Source organism: Chiloscyllium punctatum, chromosome 33, assembly GCF_047496795.1.
Source record: "Chiloscyllium punctatum isolate Juve2018m chromosome 33, sChiPun1.3, whole genome shotgun sequence".
In the NCBI taxonomy this organism is placed as follows: domain Eukaryota; kingdom Metazoa; phylum Chordata; class Chondrichthyes; order Orectolobiformes; family Hemiscylliidae; genus Chiloscyllium; species Chiloscyllium punctatum.
The window spans coordinates 68650647-68672006 of NC_092771.1; the positions used below are offsets into that span (position 1 = coordinate 68650647).

Below are 21360 nucleotides of genomic sequence, written 5' to 3' on the forward strand. Positions count from 1 at the left end.
ACACAATAACAAATTCAATCCAACAGGCTCATTGCTGTATCAGTCGGCATGGAGACCACTGTCACACACAGTTACTGTGCTGCCCTTGCCATAAGTACATTCAGTGTCCCGACTGTAACCATATTAACATTCCCATCACTGTCTGGTGCCTACAAAAGAATTCCTGCTAATGGTTGCTGCTACTTGCTTATTCTCAGCTCTACTTTTCATATTCAGATCCACATGACTGTCTCATTAATGCATTAACCTCATGCTTCCTTCATCACATGTTGGCTTTTTGCCTAGTCTGCCTATTGGGACTAGATTGGATTGGGATATCTGCACAGTGTGGATGGGTTGGACCGAAGGGTCGGTTTCCATGCTGTACATCTCTCTGACTCTATGACTCTATCCAAACAACCCTTCAGTATTCACTTCCCAGCGATGGTCATTCTGCAGCTACATCTTCGGAATGACAGTCCCATCATATCTGTTCACTATCATTCCATCTTCCTTATGGCGAAGTCAGGGAGTCATTCCTCAGTAGTGGGGGGTTGAACAGATGGGTAGAGGTTACAGAGATAGGGAGGCTTACAGGGTCTCGAGGATTTAGAGTTAAACAGAGTTACGTCTGGTCAAGAATGTCAGTGGGACAAAGGGGTTTGGGGATTGGAAGAATTTACAGTGATCGAGGGAGCTGGATTAGAATCTGGAGATAGGGATAGGGATGGAAATAGGAAGAGGTAGGCAGACTGAGAGGTACAGACAGGGGGCTGTTTCATCTAGGAGATTATTGTGTATACTAACAGAAATATGGAAGGTTGTCGTGACTGAAGACATTTACAGATATAAGAAGGCTTCTAGGCTCTGAAGGCTACATAGATAGAAAGGCAATGGAGAATGTCAGGTTACTGGGTTGGAGACAGTTACACAAATGGGGAGGGTTGCACAAACTGAAAGAGGTTCCTGTGGTCGGGAGGGGTATGGTGTCGGGAATGAGGGTGAAATTCAACAAGATAAAGATCAAAGAATTGGAGAAGGATAAGGAGATTACAATTTTTTTCACAGCTAAGGAAGGGTTGTAGGAACTGGAGAAGATTACATAGGCAGGGACGGATGGAGAGGTTAAAGACAAAAACATTGAGATGGAGGGTGGTATTGGTGGGAGGGTCTTACAGGGATAGACAGGGCTGTCAGGGTTTACAGGGATGAAGGAATTTAGTATCTACTGGAGAAGTTTAGGGATTAGGGTGTTAGGGACTGGAGAACCTGACAGAGACAGAGACAGAGACACAGAGAATGGTGTGGACTGGAACAGATTCCAAACATAGGAAGGATTATCGGGACTGGAGAATATTACAGAGATCACTAACAGAGCATGGGCCAGGATTGATGCCTGCGATCCCCTGTGCTGTCGCATTGAGGACCAGTACAGCAGAGGTGAAAGCAGGACCCTCACAAGATGGTGGGAATGAAACCTCGAATGTTGCTGTTCCTTGCCTAGATCTTTATCTATGCCCTGTCTTCCAGGTCTGAATATAGAAGTCTACTACCTCCACCCTGTGCTGTTTACTGTGAGTGATCTTACCGGTTGCAGGATTTACTGAAGGCTCCAGATCTCCCTCTCCATCTCTCTCTGGCTTACAAACCAGCTTCAATGAGGTGATGGATGAGACAGGAGTTAGGAACATCCTGATTACCTGTATGAGACAGAAATAGACAGAATGGGAAATTAGACTGATGCAATGAGGATAACACATGCAGAATGGCACAGAGACCAGCAGAGATCTCGAAAATCCCAGTCTCCATCCCTTGCCTGTGCTGCTGCATCTCTCTGGAATGGACAATTCTGTTGAATCAGGATCTCAGACCATCTGTAAGAGGCAGAAATGCTGACAGAGGCAGTAAATAGTCTGACACAGCGAGGGATACCAGATGGAGAGATACTGAGTGATAGCACATTATTAGATACTGTATTAATAGGGAATTGTTTGAATTTGTAACAAAGGCACTGGGATAATTGTGAGGGGATTCAACCTTCCTATCTCATCATCTCTTTGGCAGTGTCTCACAGATGAGGCTGACTCTCTCCCACTCTCAGTGGGGGTGGGGGAGTCTGGAGTTGACTGTACAGACCGATGTGGCCTTCCATAGACTCTGTTACACTTGAGGCAGAAGGTGGACATGGAAAGGGGGTGGGTGGGGCGTTGATATGACAGCGCGCTCCTTGTGCTGTTTTCTCCTGGATTCCCGTTTTCCCCACAGAAAGTCTCGAGGTGCTCGACACCTTCCCAATGCTCCTTCCCCACTTCAGACGGTCTTGGCCGATTTGATTAAGAGATGAAAAAACAACGATCAATTCTGAAGTCACCAACATTTAGAAATGTGGTGGAGTGCAGTAGGAAGAGGAAATATTGTCAGTGTTTAATCAGAGTAGTGGAACAGGGAGAATTGAAGGTGCTGGAGGTGGTGAGAGTGTTACAGAGACGGGCAAAGGCCTGAACAACATTACAAAGCCAGTACGGATTGCTGCAGCTAGAGCTGTTTGCAAAGAGAGGGATAGACATATGTATTTTTCATTGATTCATTCATGGCCTGAGGATGTCACCGGTTGGACCAGCATACATTGCCCTCCTGCTAATTGCCCAGAGGCAGCTCAGAGTCAGCCATATTGCTGTGGGACTGGAGTCACATGTGAGCCAGACCAGGGAAGAATGTCAGATATCCCTCTCTAAAGGACATACGTGAACAAGTTGATTTTTACCAGATAATCAACAATGCTAAAAGAGAGGCCTCACTAATGTCCTGTACAGATACACCATGACATCCTAACTCCTACTCTCAATGCTCTGCCCAATGAAGGGTAACCATCTCAAACGCCTGCTTCACCAGCCTGTCTACCCATGACGCTACTTTCAAAAAACTGTGTACCTGCGTCCCTGGGTCACTGAAATAATTGACAACAGTACCCCAGGGCCCGAACATTAATTGTACAAGTCCAGCCTGGTCTGCTTTACCACAATACAACACCTTGCATTTCTCCACCTGTTATTCCTAACCTCACTGGTCCAGCAGTAGTGTTGATCCCATTGTACTCTTCGATAACCCTCTTCACTGTCCACATTATCACCAATTTCAGTCTCACTCACAAACTTGCTAACCATGGCTCCATTATTATCATTCAAACTGTTTATATAAATGATGCACAACAGTGACCCAGCACCGAACCCCATGGCACACCGTTGGTCACAGGCCTGCAGTTTGAGCAGCAACCCTCTATGAACATGTTCTGTCTCCTACAGTCAATCCTGTTTTGTATCCAGTTGGTGAGCGCTCCCTGGTTATGTCTGATCTAAACTTACTAACCAGTCTATCGCGCAGAACCTTGTCAAAGGCCTTGATAAAGTTCATGTGGACATCGTGTACTGCTCTGCTTTGATCTCTCACTTGTTTATCTCCACACTCAGGTTTGAGGCATGATTTCCTGTGCACAAAGCCATGCTGATGTTCATTAATCTGTCCTTACCTTTCCAAATGTACGATGATCGTTTTCCTCAGAATCTCCTCCAACAACTTACCACCCTGCCATCAGTCTCACTGGTCCGTAGTAGCTGTCGATGATACAAATATCTCTGGAAGGGGTCCTGTAATTTCCTCCCTCGCTTCTCACAAGGCGCTGGGATACATCTGACCATCTAACTTTTGCATTTTAAGACATCCAGCACCTCCTGTTCTCCAATGTGCACTCTTTTCAAGACATCCCTATGTATTTTCCCAAGTTCCCGAGCTTCCATGTCTTTCTCCACAGTAAATCCTAACACAAAATATTTGTTCAATATCTCCATCATCAGCAGTGATTCCACACAGACAGCCTCATTGACCTTTCAGGGGCCCTATTCTCTCACGAGCTAATTTTTAGCCCTTGTTGAAACTTGTCAAAATGCTTCTGAAATTTCAAATATCCCTCTACCGCAACTAGTCTCCCCCACCCTTATCTATTCTGCCATTTAAGGTCACACCATAATATAGAATCCAACAGATTTAAAAATATTCCCCTTTTATAAAATCATACATATCACATTGTTTCTAAGTATCTAGTTATCATTTATTGTCATATTCTTTATAGCACATTCCAGCACGTTCCCGACTTACTGTCAGGCTAACACCATTTGGTTTCAGACTGACTGCACAAAGGTTTTGGGAATCCTTGTGAATCAATCTGAAACAGGTAGCTTACAGCATCAGCAGGTAATCGAGAAGGCAAATCAGATGCTGCCATTTATTACAAAGGGAGTGGAGTCTAAAAATAGGGAGCTCTTGCTAAAACGATGCAAGGTACAAGTCAGACCACACCTAGATTATAATGAACAGTACGCGTGCCCTGAGGAAAGACATTCTTGTGTTGGAGGCAGGCCAGGGAAGGTTCACTCGGCTGATCCTGGAGAGGGCGGGATTTTCCAATGAGAAAAGGTGAAGTAGATTGCCCTTGAACCTATTGGGGTTTTGAAGAATGGGAAAGATATTGAATGAAACATCTAGGATTCGGAGGGGCTTTGACAGGTTAGATGTCGTTAAGTTAGAAAATCGGACAGTACAGCAGAGTAATAGGCCCTTCGGCCCACCGTGGCTGTGCTGACCATGATGCTATTCTAAACTAATCCCATCTGCCTGCACATGGGAGATATCCCTCTATTCTCTGTTTGTTCATGTTTCTGTCTAAATGCCCACCAAATATTTACTCTTGTTGCCACCTCTCCCACCTCCTGAGCAGCTTCTACCCTCTCGGTAAAGACAATTGGCCTCATTCATCTCACTTAAAACTTCTCACTCTCACCTTAAACCGATGCACCCTAGTATTTGATATTTCGACATTGGAAGAAGGATTCCAACTATCCACACTATTCACGCCTCTTCTAATGCTATATACCTGTACCAGGTCACCCCTGATAGTCACGCAAAACAATCCAACTGTGTCCAACCTCCTTATAGTAAACACATTCTCATCGAGGCATCATTCTGCCAACCCTCTGTTGCAACCTCCCTAAAACCTCCACATCCTTCTTGTGGTGTGTCGATGAGAACGACACGCAACCTTCCAAACATGGCCGAATGAAGTTTCATTCAGTCACAACATGGCATGCAAACGTCTGTACTCAATACTGTGCCCAATAAAGGTAAGCATACCATACTCCCCCTCTACCATCACATCCTGTTGTGTTGTGATGTTTAGGGAGCTATGGATTTGCTTCCAATGTCTCTGTTTATCAATGTTTCCAACGAGTCAATTAGTGTCCTTCTCTCTTCCATTTTACTTCATAAATGCATCACTTCACACCTGTCCTGATAAAATTCAATTTGCCACATTTCTACCCAGCGTTCCAGCAGATCTACATAGTGCTGCAACCTTGAACACTCTTCCTCACTATCCACAATTCCCCTAACTATCCCTAATCATTACATGCCTTTCCAAATATCGTCTGCAAAATTACCACTCAAACTGCTGACCTTTTCACCTGAATCACAGATATAAATTACACACAGACATCGCAGCACTGATCCTTGTGAAACAGCATTGGCCACAGACGTCCAAACAGGAATTCACCACTGCACATACCTCTGTCTACTATCACCAAAAAAATATTGCATCCAACTTAACAACGAGCATGGATTGTGATTTGATCTTCCAGATCCCCCTTGCTATTTGGAAGCTGTCCATTCAAAATGACTCTATATTTTGATTCCCAGATTAAATTGGCTGTCTCACTAATGCACTGACTGCGTCCTTTCTTCACAACAAAGCAGGACCTTGTTTGGTTTTTTGCTGATCCTGCCTAAATCCCTACGACCCCTCAATAATCACATTGCTGTCATGAGCATTCTGCAGCCACACCTCCACAATAACAGTTCGATCATATCGGTTCTCTTCAGTTAATGCTGTCATTCCATCTGCCTTGTTGCAAATGCATGGCGCGTGTCACTGAGAGAGGGCCTTTGAGGGATGGTTAGAGGTCACAGAGTGGGAGAGATGTTTGGGGGCGTGACAATGTTGCAGGGTTAAACATAGTTACAGTTGCTACAGAAAGTTCGCAGGAGAAAACATTTTATTGTTTGGAGGAAGTTAGAGAGATAAAGCGTCTTTGACTAGATTCCAGAGATAGGGACGTGTGTAGGGTTGTGGATCGTTACATGGACTATGTTGATCAGGGCGTAGAAACATTCACAGGATTCCAGGATGTCGTACATTTAACAATAGTTGTGGGATCTGGAGAATATCACAGTGATAGGGAGGATGGCATGGACTGGAGAATATTACAGGGAAAGGGTGGTTAGTATGGACTGGGGAATGTTGCAAGCACATGGAAGATGATATAAGCTGGAGAATGCTGCAGCAATAGAGAGGAGTATATGGACTGGAGGATGTTGCACGGACAGGGATGAAGTTGGAGACTGGATACAGTTCGAAGGAGAGATGAATTTATGTACTGGAAGGTATGTCAGAGAGAGTGAGTGGTGTGCATGCTGCAAGATACGACAGGGATAGGGAAGCTTGTCGAGACTGGAGGAGAGAGTGATAGAGAGTCTTGTGAGAGACCAGATTCACTTATGAGCATAGGATGTGCTACAGTGAGCAGACCCTTTTGCAGATATAAATGAGGATACAATGGTCACAAAGCAGTCACACCTATACATAGGTATATAGGAACTGAAGGAATTGAAGAGATTACACAGGCTAGGAGTGTTGTATGCAGAGGAGGAGATTAACCTGATAGGAAAGCTTTTAGAGACTCAACAACGTTAGGAAATAATGGGAATTGCAATGGTGAGAGCAGGTTTCAACGATTCGGAGGATATAGACCTGAAGGAGCTTTGACAGATAGCGATGGTACAGTAAAGGGAATTGTAGTGGCTTCCCTTTCATAAGCAATCCATAAGCACTTAAAACAGCCTGTTTGACATATACATTATCTCTCGACCATTCATCAGACAGCGCTGCAAATACTTCACTGGCTCTGCCTCCCAGCTTAGACTGAACTAGCATTACCCAGAAGACCTCGGGCCACTCAACCTGTCTGTGCAATTTTTCAAATGAAATACAGAGTTCCTTGACAGTCGAGTCACAGGTAGTTAGGATAGAGAAGAAGGCGCTTGGTATGCATTCCTTTATTGGTCAGAGTATTGAGTACAGGAGTTGGGAGGTCATGTTGCGGCTGTACAAGACAGTGGTTAGGCCACTTTTGGAATGCTACATGCAGCTCTGTTCTACTTCCGATCGGAAGGATTTTGTGAAACTTGAAAGGGTCCAGAAAAGATTTACAAGAATGTTGCCAGGGATGAGCTATAGGGAGAGTTTGAACAGGTGATGGTTGTTTTTCCTGGAGAGTCGGAGGCTGAGGGTGACCTTATAAAGGTTTATAAAATCAATAGGGGCATGGAAGGGTAAATACACAAAGTCTTTCTCCTGGGGTGTGCGAGTCCAGAATTATAGGGCGAGGTTTAGAGTGAGAGTAGAAAGATATAAAAGATAAAAAGGGGCAACTTTTTCACGCAGAGGATAGTACATATATGGAATGAGCTGCCAGAGGAAGTGGTGGAAGCTAGTACAACTGCAACAGTTAAAATACATCTGGATGGTTATATGAATAGGAAGGGTTTAGAGGGAGATGGGCTGGGTGCGAGCAGGTGGGACTACATTGGGTTGGGATATCTGATCTGCAGGATGGGACCATGAATGGGTTGTGGAACCTGGAGGATGTTCTGATTTGAACAACAGGTAATGTTTGATTGGATCTTTCAGCCAATCTTACAGATGGTACAATTGCAACATTGAAGTATTTGGATGGATATCTGAATAGCAAGGGTTTGGAGGGAGATAGGCTAGGTACTGGCAGGTGGGACTAGATTGGGTTGGAATATCCTGTCGGCATGGCTGGGTTGGAATGAAGGGTCTGTTTCCATGCTGTATATCTGCATGACTGTAAGATCGGCTGAATGGTCCAATCAAAAATTACCTGTGGTTCAAATCATAATATCCTCCAGGTTCCACAAGCCATCCCCTGTCCCATCCTGCAGGTTCAATGAATCCCGGAACCTCTAACCTTCTGCAAGTCCCACGTCCCTTCCGACATTTGTACCATCCTCCAGGTTCTGCAGCTCTTCATACCTCGGAACATGGCCCACACTCTCCAACTCCTCCTTCCTCTGCAATGTTCCCCAGAAGAGCACTGGAGGATGGTGGGGGTTACAGAGATATGGAGGGACATCAGGACTGGAGGATTTTGCAGACATTAGGAATATAGGGACTTGAGGAGGTTTCACAGTTTATGAGTGTTGTAGGGACCGGAGGAACTTACAAAGATAGGGATAGTTTTAGATTGGAGGATTCTGCAGAAAACCTTTACGTGGTTAAATACAGGATTCTTAGCAGCGTGCAGGAACAAAGGGACCCTGTGTCCCTCAGGTTCCCACCCAAGTTGACAGGGTGTTAAGAAGGCGGATGGTGTGTTGGCTTTCATTAGCAGGGGGATTGAATTTAAGAGATGTGAGATTTTGCTGCAGCTCTACAGAACCCCAGTTAGACCACACTTCGAATATTTTGAACAGTTCTGTTTGCTTCATTATAGGAAGGACGTGGAAGCTTTAAAGACAGTGCAGAGGAGATTTAGCAGGATGCTGGACTGGAGGGCATGCCCATAGAAGGTAGGCTGTGGAAGCTAGGGCTTTTCTGATCACAGCGAAGGAGGAAGAATGGTGACATGATAGAGGTGGACAAGGGAATGAGAGGCATAGATAGAGTGGATAACCAGAGACTACTTCCCATGGCGAAATGGTTATCACAAGGGGTCATAAGTTTAAGGTAATTGGCGGAAGGTTTAGCTTAGATATCCGAGGGATATGGGCCAGGTGCTGGCAGGTAGGACTAGATTGGGTTGGGATATCCTGTCGGCATGGAAGGGACTGGTACGTTATTTACACAGAGTATGGTGGGTGGGTGGAATGGACTGCCAGCCATGGTGGTAGATTCAGACACATTACAGACATCTAAGCAACTCTTGGATAGGCACATCAATGAATAGTAAAATGTAAGGTATGTCGGTTCATTTCACCTTCAGAGTAGGATAAAAGGTCAGCACAATATTGAGGGTGGAAGGGGTTGTACTGGAATGTGCTATTCCATGTTCTAAATAGCAAGGGTTATGATGGCAGCAAGAGGTTTCGGGAACCGGGACAGGATGCGATCTGAATGAAGTGACACAAATAGGAGGCGTTGCAAAAGTTGTATGAGGTAACAGAGATAGCAATGGTCTGATCTGGATCAGATGACCAAGACTGGGAGAATTGTGGGGACTGGAGGTGGTTTCACAGTGAGGGAGGAGCATAGAGCCACAGGAGGTTACAGAAATGTGGAGAGCTGGCGGGCCTACAGGAGTTCATGGAGATGGGAAGGTTGGGAGGAATGGAGCAGTTTGCAGGGATAAGGATGTTGGTAGGATGGGGTGTTTTACACAGACAGGAATGTTTCAGGTGAATGGAGCTGAGTACAGAGATAAAGTGGGTTGTACAGATTGGAAAAACAAATAGACATATGGAGGGTAGTCGTGACTGAAGATGTTTATAGGCACAGGAAGGCTGAGGTTCCGCAGGTTATTTAGATAAAGAGGGTGTGGAATCAGACAGATTCTCCAAGTGACAAAGACAGCAATTTTGGTTGGAGACAGTTTCACAGATTAGGGAGCATTAGTAACCTCCTCCAGTTTGGTCAGAGTGGGGAAGGGTTGTAGGGGAGGGTGATGTTTACACATGGAAGAGCTGGAGAAGATTGTGGAAATGAGTAGATGGACAGAGACACTGGAGGAGCTTACATTGACAGGGTGGGTGCTGGCAATGAAAATATATCACATCGATAGAGGGTCTTGGAGGAACTGTATTGAAAGAGTCACAGACATTGGAATGACTTCTGCAGATTGGGAGTGTTACAGGGACTGAGAGGATTGTAGGGTCTCCACAGATTGATCGTGTCTTTAAGAATATGTAGATATGGAAATCTTAAATCCAATGCATGCAGTCTTCATTTCAAGACCAGAGCCTTATTATCCCTCACCAGCCAAGGATCCCTAACCCTGCCAGCTTTTCCCTTTATCCCAATGGGGCATACGGGTCCTGGATTCTTTAGACCACACTTTGGAAAGCCTCCCATTTGCCAGTTGTTCCTTTTCCTTCAAACAGACTCACCCAATCGATTAGAATCATAATATGGAGGTGCTGGTGTCGGACTGGGGGTGTACTAAGTTAAAAATCACCCGACATTCGGTTCCTGTCCAATCGGTTTATTCGAAAGCACGAGCTTTCAGAGCACTGCTTCTTCATCAGGTGGTTGTGGAGCACAATCCTAAGGTACAGAATTTATAGCAACAGGATGGCAGTGTCATGGAGTATAATATCAAACAAATTTAGTTGAAGCCTTTCATCTGTTACAGTGATCACCAGCGCTTCCAAACCGAGTTGGATTATAACTGGGCATTGTGCAATTTTATCTTCACGTCATTGACGCTGGGCAGATCCTGCCTACTGGCCCCAAACTTGGCCCTGTTCCAGTTTTCCTCTTCAATCTGTGGACCTGCTGATCTTTTTCCATAACTATGTTAAAACGAAGACAGTTGTGGGCACTGGACCCAAAGTGCTCTCTGAATGACACTTCAGTCACTTGCCCGACCACGTTTTCTGAGGGGAGGTCCAGTGTTGCACCTGCCTGAGTAGAGTAGGGCCCTCTGCATATTGATTTAGGAACCTTCCTTGGACACATTTGAAAAATTGCCCTCCGTCCAGGTCTTTTTATACTCTAGGTGGCCCAGTCAATACAGGGAATATCAAAATCTCCAGCCTGCACTCCTCTATTATTCCTATAGTTATCTGCAATCTCTCTATACATCTGCTCCTTTGGTATCTGTTGGGTCTACAACAGTCTACAATACAGTCCCAACAAAGTGACCACCCCCCTTCTTCTTTCTAACTTCTAACCATGTGGAATTTTAAAAAAATATATGTTTTAATAATTGGAATTAACAATCCATAAATAAGTATTGATAAAAATCCAAACACAGAGAAAGACAACAGTTCACTCTCATGTGGTCTGCACGACATCCCCACAGCAAAGTGTTTGCCTCTCAATGACCCTGTGAAATGGGCGAGCCAGCTGCTTAGCTCAAGGGCAGCAAGGGATGGGCAATAAAGGCTAGTCAGACAGAGACACCCACATCCCATACCTGATTTTTTAAAAAATCCATTCAGATTGGTCCCAGCACAGTTCCAGTGGAACAATGTCCTGGCCAATCACGTTGGTAGATTTATGGACAGGGCTTTAAACTGACAGAGAGGATGCAGGGACAGGCTTCAGGTGAAAGGAACTTTCCAAATCCAAAGAGAAAACGTGAAGCATCAGAGCAGCGTGAAAATGTGACTGAAGACAACAGAAAGGAACTGGATGGGACAGAGTTTAACTAAAACTGTAGATCAGCAAATCCATTTGTGACAGGACATTGTGGGAACGAGTAAATTATGTTTTTTATTAATGGACAAAGTCTCTGCAACAAGGTAGATGGATTTGTGACACAGAGATAAAAGAGATTTAGACACCAGAGAGATGTGGTTACAGGGTGAACAAAAGGTGAAACGTAAATATTCAATGGTTCACAACCTTGTGCAAATTCAGGCAAAATGGACGACGCTAACAATAATGGGTAAGAAAGGCATTACAGAGAAAGCATTTGGCATCAGATCATGAAGTAGAGTCAGGCTGAATGTAATTTCTGGCTACTACTTGCCAAGGACACAAACAGCAGAACAGTTTTAGACCACCCACCGAACAGCATTTCATGGCTCAACACTGCAATAAAGAGGAATTCATTGGAATGTTTAATACAGGCATGGGGAACATTTAGTGAAACGTCAATATTCACAAAGTCTGGGACAATCACACTGACAACAGTGATATTGGAAGGGGAGTTCAGAGAATTTTTTTCAGTGTTTCTTCGAATAACACATTGTGCAACTGGCGAGGGACGTAACTGTCTCAGAGAGACTGTTGTGTGATAAAACTTAGTGAATGAGTAATGTCACCTGGAGAGATCCTCTGGGAAATTGTGATAAAGTGCAGTTTAAAGAAATGTAAAGTTTTAAAGTGAATCACAGAAAGGACAAGCTACAACTAGAAACAAAAATAGCCAATGACATGAGTTGGAGAGGAGAACTGACCAAGATAAACAGGCTAAACAGACTGAAATATGTCCCTGTAAATGAACAGTGGAAAACATTTGAAGGAACAGTGTAAAATACTCAACAAAAGGACATTCCACTGAAACAGACAAAAACTCAGCAAGAAATCCCCACTGGTCCCTCACTCAGGACAAAATGGATCATATTAGATTATGAGGCTGAGAAGATCACCACAAAGTACTTAAAATCCTGAAGTGAGAGAGAGTTTTAGAGTAAGTTTTAAAGGGATTGCAATGGCTCTGCTCGCAGGAGGGGGGCAATGGGAAGGGGAATCGTTGTCAGGGTTTATTGACACGATACGAACATGGAGAGGTGAAGGTGCTGGAGGTGGTGAGAGTGTTACAGAGAGTGGTCAGGGTCTGAACGGTGTTACAAAGCCAGTACGGATTGCTGCAGCTGGAGGGGGTTGCAGAGGTAGGGAGGGATATATGGATTATTATTTATTCATTCATGGGATGTGGGTGTCACTGCCTGGACTAGCATTCTTTGACCCCATGCTAATTACCCAGAGATTGTTGGGGCCCTGGTGGATAAATATAATACTTTGCTGGCCACAGGTGAAGTGGTGAATGACTGGAGGATCACTAATGTGGTTCATTTGTTCAAGAAGGGCAGCAGGGATAGGCCAGGTAATTACAGAGCAGATAGTCTGACAGCAGGGGGAGGGAAATTATTTTGAACTACTGTGAGGATGAATCAACACTTGCAAAGGTAAGGATCAACTCGGTTTAGTCATCACGGATTTGGCAGAGGAAGATACTGTCTGAGAAATTCAGTTCAGTTTTTTTGAAATGGTGCTTTAGTATATTGACGAAGGCAGCGCAGATGATGTGGTTTACATGGATTTGAATAAGTCCTTCCACCAGATCCAACATGGAAGGCTGGTCCAAAAGGACTGGGTTCCAAGGCAAGTTGGCAAATTGGATGCAAAATTGGTGGATAGAATACTTTCACTACCGGGTGTACCACAGGGATCTGTGCAGGAACCATTGAACATTAATAACTCGGATGTGAAAGCAGAAGGTATCAAGAGTAGGTTTGCAGATGACATGAAAGGTGAGGGTGTTATTCACAGTGAGGGGAATGGTCTCCGTCTGTTGTCCGATGTCGATCGGATGATAATCTCAGCAGAGTTTAGTTCTGATTGAAGTGAGGTAATACTCTGTGCGAGGTACGATAAGAGAAGAACAGACAAAATGAACGTAGGTCATTGCGGAGTACTGAGGAATACAGGGACCTTGAAGGACAAGTCCATAGATCCCTGAAGGTGTCAGCACAGGGAGACAGGGTGGGAAAGGCACCTCAACTGGGAGCAGGAGATGGATCCATATCCTGGTGGGGTGAATTGCTAGAGCTGCTTGAGAGGGTATAACCTTGTTCTGGCAGGGTGTTGGACCTTAAATAAACGTAAGGCCAGAAAGAAGATTGAGGCTGGTACACGAGTTCAAGACAGCAATTTCAGCAGACAAGGCAGGCAAGAACATAGCAGGGAATGGGGGGAAACTGATGATTAAACTGCATTTATTTCAATGTAAGGGGTCAGACAGCTAAGGAAGATGAACTCAAAAGCATGGATTGGAACATGGGACTGGGATATTATAGTTATTACAGAAACACAGCTGAGGGAGGGACAGGACTGGCAGTTCATTGTTTCAAGGTAGAGATGCTACAGGAAGGGGAGGAAAGAGAGGACATGTGGTGGTGGGTTTTGATTGCATGATTCATCACAGCAGTACTTAGAGAGGATATTCCTGTGGGATCGTCCAGTGAAACTATGTTAGTGGAACAGAGAAATAAGAACGGGTCATCATTCTGAAACGATTGGACTGCTGACCCCGAAAATCTGTGGCAGACTGTGGAACAAATATGTCGGAACATCTTAAATATCAACTATAATAATAGGGCTGTTATGGCACGGTTTTTGAACTTTCCAAACCTAGACTGGGACTGCCAGTGTTCAGTGTTTGCAAGGGAGGAATTTGGTAATTGTGTTCCAGAAAACTCCCAATCAATATGTAAATGGCCTGAAAAGAGAAAGGGGCAAAACCTGACCTCCACTTGGGAATTAAGGTCGGGAAAGGGACTGAGATGTGAGTGGGAAAGCATTTTGCCAAAGTGTCCACAGTTCTAGTAGTTTGAAAACAGCTTTGGAAAAGGACAGGCCTGGTCCACAAGTGCAAGTTATAAAATGGAGCCTGACCAATCTTGATCGTATTAGCCAGGAACTTTCAAAATGTGACTGGGGAAGGGAATTATTTACAGGGAAAGGGAAGTTTGGCAAGTGAGAATATTTTAAAAGTGAGATAAACTGATCGATCAGCACCAGCATTTTCCTGTTTGTGTGCAGGTCAATGCTGACAGCATTCGGAAACACTGGCTGTATACTGAAGGTCTGGTCAAGGAAAAGGGGGCACATGTCAGGTATAGCCAGCTGGATCAAGGGAATCCCTGAGGATATACAGGAGCTATAGGAATACACTTTGGGTAGAAATCAGGAATGGAGAAAGGCTAAATGAAACAGCCTCAGCAGAGAAGGAAAGGGGAATCCAAAAGTGATTGCATCAGTATATTAAGAGTGCATAAGTAACTCAGGACAAAATAGTGTCCATTAAAGATCAATGAGGCCACCGATGTTTGGAACTGCAGGATATTTGCGAAGACCCTAAACAATTATTTCACTCCAGAACTTACTGTGGAGACAGACTGGGGAACTCGGGGAACAAGAGTAATACATGAGACCACAATTGGAGTTCTCTGCAATTCCAGTCTCTCAGCTACAGGAAAGATGTTGTGAAACTTGAAAATGCTAGAAAAGATTAACAAGATATTGCCCGGGTAGTTGCTGAATAAGCTGGGGTTACTGTCACTGGAGAATCGGAGACTGAGGAATGACCTTACAGAGGTTTATATAAACATGAGCGGTATGGATAGGGTAAGCATTCAAGGCCTTTTCCCAGAAGTTGGGGAGTCCAAAACTAGAGGGCATAAGTTTAAGGTTAGAGGTGAATGGTTTACAGAGGGACTGAAGGGACAGCTTCTTCACACACATGGTGATGTGTGTATGGAATGAGCTGAGAGAGAAAGTAATGGAGACTGATACAATTACAACATTTAAAAGGTATCTGGATGGGCATCTGAATAGTAAGGGTGTAGACGTATATGGGCCAAATGCTGGAAAAGGGAATGGATTTATTTAGATCTTCTGGTAAGCCTGGACGAGTTGGGGACCGAAGGGTCTGTTTCTATGCTGTATATCTCTCTGACTCGAAAAGAGTGCATGTTATAAAAGAGGTGGTGCTGGGGGTTTTAAAACACAAAGCTATGGCAAGTCCCAGAACCTGATTAAGTGTATCACAGGACACTGTGGGATACTAGGGAAGAAATTGTGGAGCCCCTAGCAAAGGTATGTGTACTACTGACAGCCATGTGTGATGGGCTGGCAGGCTGGAGGGTGGCATCATGGACAGTGAAGGAGGTTTTCTGAGATTACAAACGGATCTTGATGAAGGGAGTGAATGGGCTGAAAAACTAGAGATGGAATTCAATCTGAATAAATATGAGGAAATGCATTTTGTAAAACAAACAAGGGGAGAGCTTATACAATTAATGTTAAGGCTTCGGTTAGTGTTTTAGAGCAGAGGGACCTCCGGGTTTAGGTACATAATTCTTGAAGCTTGCCTCACAGGATGGATAAGACAGTGCTTGGCATGCCTGACTATTGCTCAGTCCATTGAGTGGAGGATTTGGGACGTCATGGTGAGATTGCAGAGATATTCGTGAGGCTTGTTCTGCAATACTCTGTCCAGTTCTGGTCACCCAGTTAACAGGGAGGATATTATTAAGCTGCAGGGCATTCAGAAGAGATTTACCAGGATATTGCTGGGTATGGAAGGCTTGAGTTCTGAAAAATGGCTGGATAGGCTGAGTCTTTTTTCACTGGAGCCTGGAGGTTGAGACATGATGCTATAAAGGTTTATGAAATAAAATGAGGTACATGGATCAATTTAATGGGAGTTGCCTTTTCCTCAGGATGGGGGAGTCTCAAGAGGAGGGGCCACATTTTTAAGGTTAGAGGAGAGAGATGTTCAAAACAAAGATATGGGGCAATTTGCTACACAGAGGGTGGTTTAAGTGTGGAATGAACTTCCTGAGAAAGGGGTTGATGTGGGTACAATTACAACATTGAAAAGATATTTGGATAAACAGGTGAATAGCGAAGGGTTGGAGTGATATGGGCCAGTAACAGGCAGCTGGGAAGAGTTTAGTTTTAGATGATGGTGGGTAAAACTGAAGGGTCAGTTTCCACGCTGTATGGCTCTATGACAAGAATATGGTTTGATTCCTTTATTGAAGAAAGGATCAGGGCTGGGTCCACTGATGTGCATCATCAACATAAACGATTTGGTTGAAAATATAGGAGTGATTGTGCGAAAGTTTGTTGATCAAATGGATGGTGTTGTGGGCAGTAAATACGGTTATCAAAGGGGATCTTGACCAACTGGGCCAGTGGAGCAAGGAATGAAAGATGGAGTTTAATTCAGGTGTTGAATTTTGTTAAGACAAACCAGGGAGGACTAATACAGTTAATGGAAGGGCTCTGGCCAGGGTTGTTGAACAGAGAGAGAGAGAGACCAGGGGGTGCAAGTTACACTGTTCCTCGGAAGTGGCATCACAGGTGGACAGGGTGGGGAAAGCGATATTTGGCACATTTGCCGACATTGGCCAGCACTTTGTTACATACGTTGGAGATATTTGTAACATTGTCCTAAATATTTCCCTTGGGCAGAGGAGGCCACGGGGTGACCCTAAAAATGGTGAATAACCAAGGGTAGGTGAGTCCAAACCTAGAGGGTATAAACAGGAGGTGAGAGAGCAAGGATTTAAAGAGGGAGCTGAGGGGGAACATTATCCACAGAGGATGGTGCATAGACGGAACAGACTGCCTCAGGCACATGAGAGAAACAAGAACAATTACAGCATGGAAAAGACATTTGGGCAGGTACATGGAGAGGAGAAGGTTTGAAGAGATAAGGGCCAAATGCAGGCAAATGAGACTCATTCAGTTTAGGTAACATGGGCAGCATTGAGGAGTTGGACCACAGGTTCTGTTTCCGTGCTGTATCACTCTGTATCCAGCTAAAGTGGATTACTGTACCAAAATAAGACATGTTGGAGACACTGAAGCAAGTTACAGCGATAGGGATGGTAGTTTGGAATGCAGTACATTTCAAATATGTGGAGGGACTATCGGGAAGGGAGGAGGTTCCAGGGACAGGGACTATTGTAGGAGTTAAAAATGACTGAAGACACTGGTGCAAAAGCCATGCCACAGATAGTGTTGCAGAGTCGAGAGTCTTAGTACAGTGTTGGAGGGAGAACACAGAAGAGAAAGATTCCAGGCAGCATTCCCAACCTCTCATTGGAGGCCTAATCTCCCTTCTGTTGTACTGATGCTCACTAAGACAGCGCAGGACTGGATTGATAACTATGAACTCCGGATGCTGTCTCAGTGCAACATAAGTTAAAGTAGACGTGGTGATTGAGCATGGGGTGTGTCTATACTGTGCTCCCCATCCAGCACTGTATCTATATCATGTCTTGTTAGCGATGTTTGGAGCCCTCTCATTGCTCTCTGCTCTGTGCACTGTGAGTGATCTTACCTCACGGCAGGATTTATTGAAGGCTCCAGATTTCCCTTCCCTTTGAAGATGGTTGGTCAGCCAGAGTGACAATGAGGTGATGGATGAGACACACAGCAGTTGGGAAGTCTATTGAGTTAGCAACTTCCTGAGTACCTACAGGAGACAGAGAGATAGACCAGAATGGGAAATTAGACTGATGCAGTGAGGGTTACACAAGGAGAATGGAAATGAGCCCCACAGATATCTGGAAAATCCCAAACTCCATCCCTGGCCTGTGCTGTTGCGTCTCTCTGGAGTGGAAAATTCTGTTAGCTCAGGATCTAGAGCAGCTGCAAGAGTGAGAGACACTGACAGAGGCAGCAATTCAACCCACACAGTGAGGGATACCACATGGAGAGAGACTCAGTGATATCACTGGAATGCTGAAAGACTTCAGGATCACACAGTCATGTTGGAAGAATGGGCTTAGCTTCATGTGTCAGTGCTCAGGGATGAGCAACCAGTGAGCAGGTGAAGTGATGGCCTAGTAACATTATTGTGAGGGCATTTGTCCAAAACCTCAGCTAATGATCAGTGGAGGCAGGTTTGAATCCCATCATAAGATATGGTGGAATTTAAAATCAATAATTTTAAAAATAGCAATGACCAATCCATAAACAAATATGAAACCATTGCTGATGTACAAAAATCACAACCCCTTCGATTAGATTCCCTACAGTGTGGAAACAGGCCTTTCGACACAACCAGTCCACACCATCCCTCCAAAGAGTAACCCACTCAGACCCATCTCCCTCGACCTAATACACCCAACATTATGGGCAATGTAGCATGACCAATTCGCCTGACCTACGCGTCTTTGGACTGCGGGAGGAAACCAGATCATCTGGAGGCAATTCACGCAGACACAGGGAGAATGTGCAAACTCCACACAGCTGCCGGGGGCTGGAATTGAACCTGGGATGCTGGCTGCTGTGAGGCAGGAGTGCTAATCACTGAGCCACCATGCCATCCACTTGTCCTTTTGACAACGAGATCTGATCATCCTCACGTGGTCTGCACGACATACCCACAGCAAAGTGTTTGCCTCTCAATTGCCCTCTGAAATGGCCGAGCAAGCTACTCAGCTCACGGGCAGATAGGGCTGGACAAGAAAGGCTGGTCCACCAGAGACACCCACATCCACTACGTGATTTATAAAAAAATCCAATAGGATGGTCCCACTGGAACCGTGCTGGGACCAGTGTCCTGGCCAATTATGTCAGTAGGTTTATGGACAGGGCTTTAAACTGACAGAGAGGATGCAGGGACAGGGTCCAGGTGAAAGGAGCTTTCCAGATCCAAAGAGAAAAGGTGAAGCATCAGAACAGTATGGGGATGTGGCTGAAGGTAATCAGAAAGGAACAGGATGGGACAGAGTTTAACTAACACTGTACATCAGTGAATAGGTTTGTGACAGGAAATTGTGGGAAAGAGTAAATTGTGTTTTTTTGAATGGACGAAGTCTTATCAATAAGGCAGATGGATTTGTGACACTGAGATAAAAGGGATTCAGACAACAGAGAGACATGGTTAAAGGGTGAACAAAAGGTGGACATAAATATTCAATGGTCACAACCTTGCGGAAACTCAGGCAAAATGGGTAACACGAACAATAATGGATAAGAAAGGCATTACAGAGAAAGCATTTGGTCTGAGATCATGAAGTAGAGTCAGTCTGAATGCAAATTCTGGTTACTACTTGCCAAGGACACAAGCAGCAGAACAGTTTTAGCCACCAAACAGCATTCCATTGCTCATCACTGCATTAAACAGGAACTCATTGGAATTTGTTTAACAAACACATTGTGATAATTTTGGGAAACATCAATTTTCAAAATGTGGGACAGTCACACTGGCAAGAGTGATATTGGAAGAGGAGTTCAGAGAATTAGTTTTCAGCGTTTCTTTGAATAACAAATTGTGCAACTGGCTAGGGACATAACTATCTCAGAGCGACCGTTGTGTGATGAAACTTCATGAATGAGTAATGTCACCTGGAGAGATCCTCTGCGAAATTGTGATAAAGTGCAGTTTAAAGAAATATAAAGTTTTAAAGTGAATCACAGAAAGGACAAGCTACAACTAGAAACAAAAATAACCAATGACATGTGTTTGAGAGGAGAACTGACCAAGGTAAATGGGCTAAACAGACTGAAATATGAACAGTAAACAGTGTAAAACACGCAACAAAAGGATATTCCATTGAAACAGATAAATCCTCAGCAAGAAACCCCCATCGGTCCCTCACTCAAGTAAAAAGGATCATATTAGATTATCGGGCTTAGAGGATCACCAAAAAGTCCTTAAAATCCTGAAGTGAGAGAATTTTTAGGAGTAAGTTTTAAAGGGATTGCAAAGGGTCTGCTCGCAGGAGGAGGTCAGATGGAAGAGGGAATAATTGTCAAGGTTTTATGTCCCAAAAGGAACCGGGAGAGGTGAAGGTGCTGGAGGTGGTGAGAGTGTTACAGAGAGGGGTCAGGGTCTGAACGGTGTTACAAAGCCAGGACAGATTGCTGCAGCTGGAGGGGTTTACAGAGGTAGGGAGGGATATATGTATATTTATTTATTCATTCATGGGATGAGGATGTCACTGATTGGACCAACATTCTTTGCCCCACTGCTAATTACCCAGAGTATAGCACAGAGTCAGCCATATTGCTGATGGTCTGGTGTCACATGCAGGCCAGACCAGGTTAGAATGTCAGATGTTCTTCTCTAAAGGACGTAAGTGAACCAGATGAGAACTTCTGACTGTTCAACAATGCTTTTATAATGGCCTCACCAATGTCCTGTACAGCCACAACATGACATCCCAACTTCTACTCTCAATGCTCTACCCAAAGAAGGTAGCCACCCCAAACGCCTGCTTCACCAGCCTATCTACCTGTGACACCACTTACAAAGAACTGTCTACCTGCATCCCTGGGTCTCTGACTGACAACACTACCCAGGGCCCGAACATTAACTGGACAAGTCCCACCCTGGTTTGTTTCACCAAAATGGAACACCTCACATTTATCTAATTAAACTCCATCTGCTATTCTTCAGCCCACTATCCCAGCAGGACTGTTCATCCTGTTGTATCATAGATAATTTTCTTCACTGTCCACTTTACCAGCAATTTCAGTGTCACTCAAAAAACTTACTTACCACAAAACTTTATCCAAATGACAAACAACAGGGGATCCACTTCACCGCTGGTCACATGTCTCCAGTCAGAAAGGCAACATGTCTCCCATCACTCTCTGTCTCCTACCATCAAGCACAATTTTGTATCCAGTTGACTAGCTCCTCCTGAATGCCATATCCTTTTACATTGATCTGACCTTATTACCCAGTTTACCAGACAGAACACAGAACACAGAACAGTACAGCACAAGACCCATCGGCCATGATGCCATGCCCATAACCTCACACTTTAAAACTCAAT

The 21360-nt window shown here is 44.5% G+C and overlaps 1 long non-coding RNA gene across 1 annotated transcript in view; it reads right to left on the reverse strand.

The window, feature by feature from the left end:
* LOC140458618 (uncharacterized) overlaps positions 1–21360 on the reverse strand; it is a 59351-nt gene that overhangs the window by 31802 nt on the left and 6189 nt on the right. The window contains exons 2-3 of the long non-coding RNA XR_011953618.1: positions 17910–18044; positions 1568–1679 (exon numbers count right to left, since the gene is read on the reverse strand). This is a non-coding gene — a long non-coding RNA (uncharacterized lncRNA). The remainder of the gene's footprint in view (positions 1–1567; positions 1680–17909; positions 18045–21360) is intronic.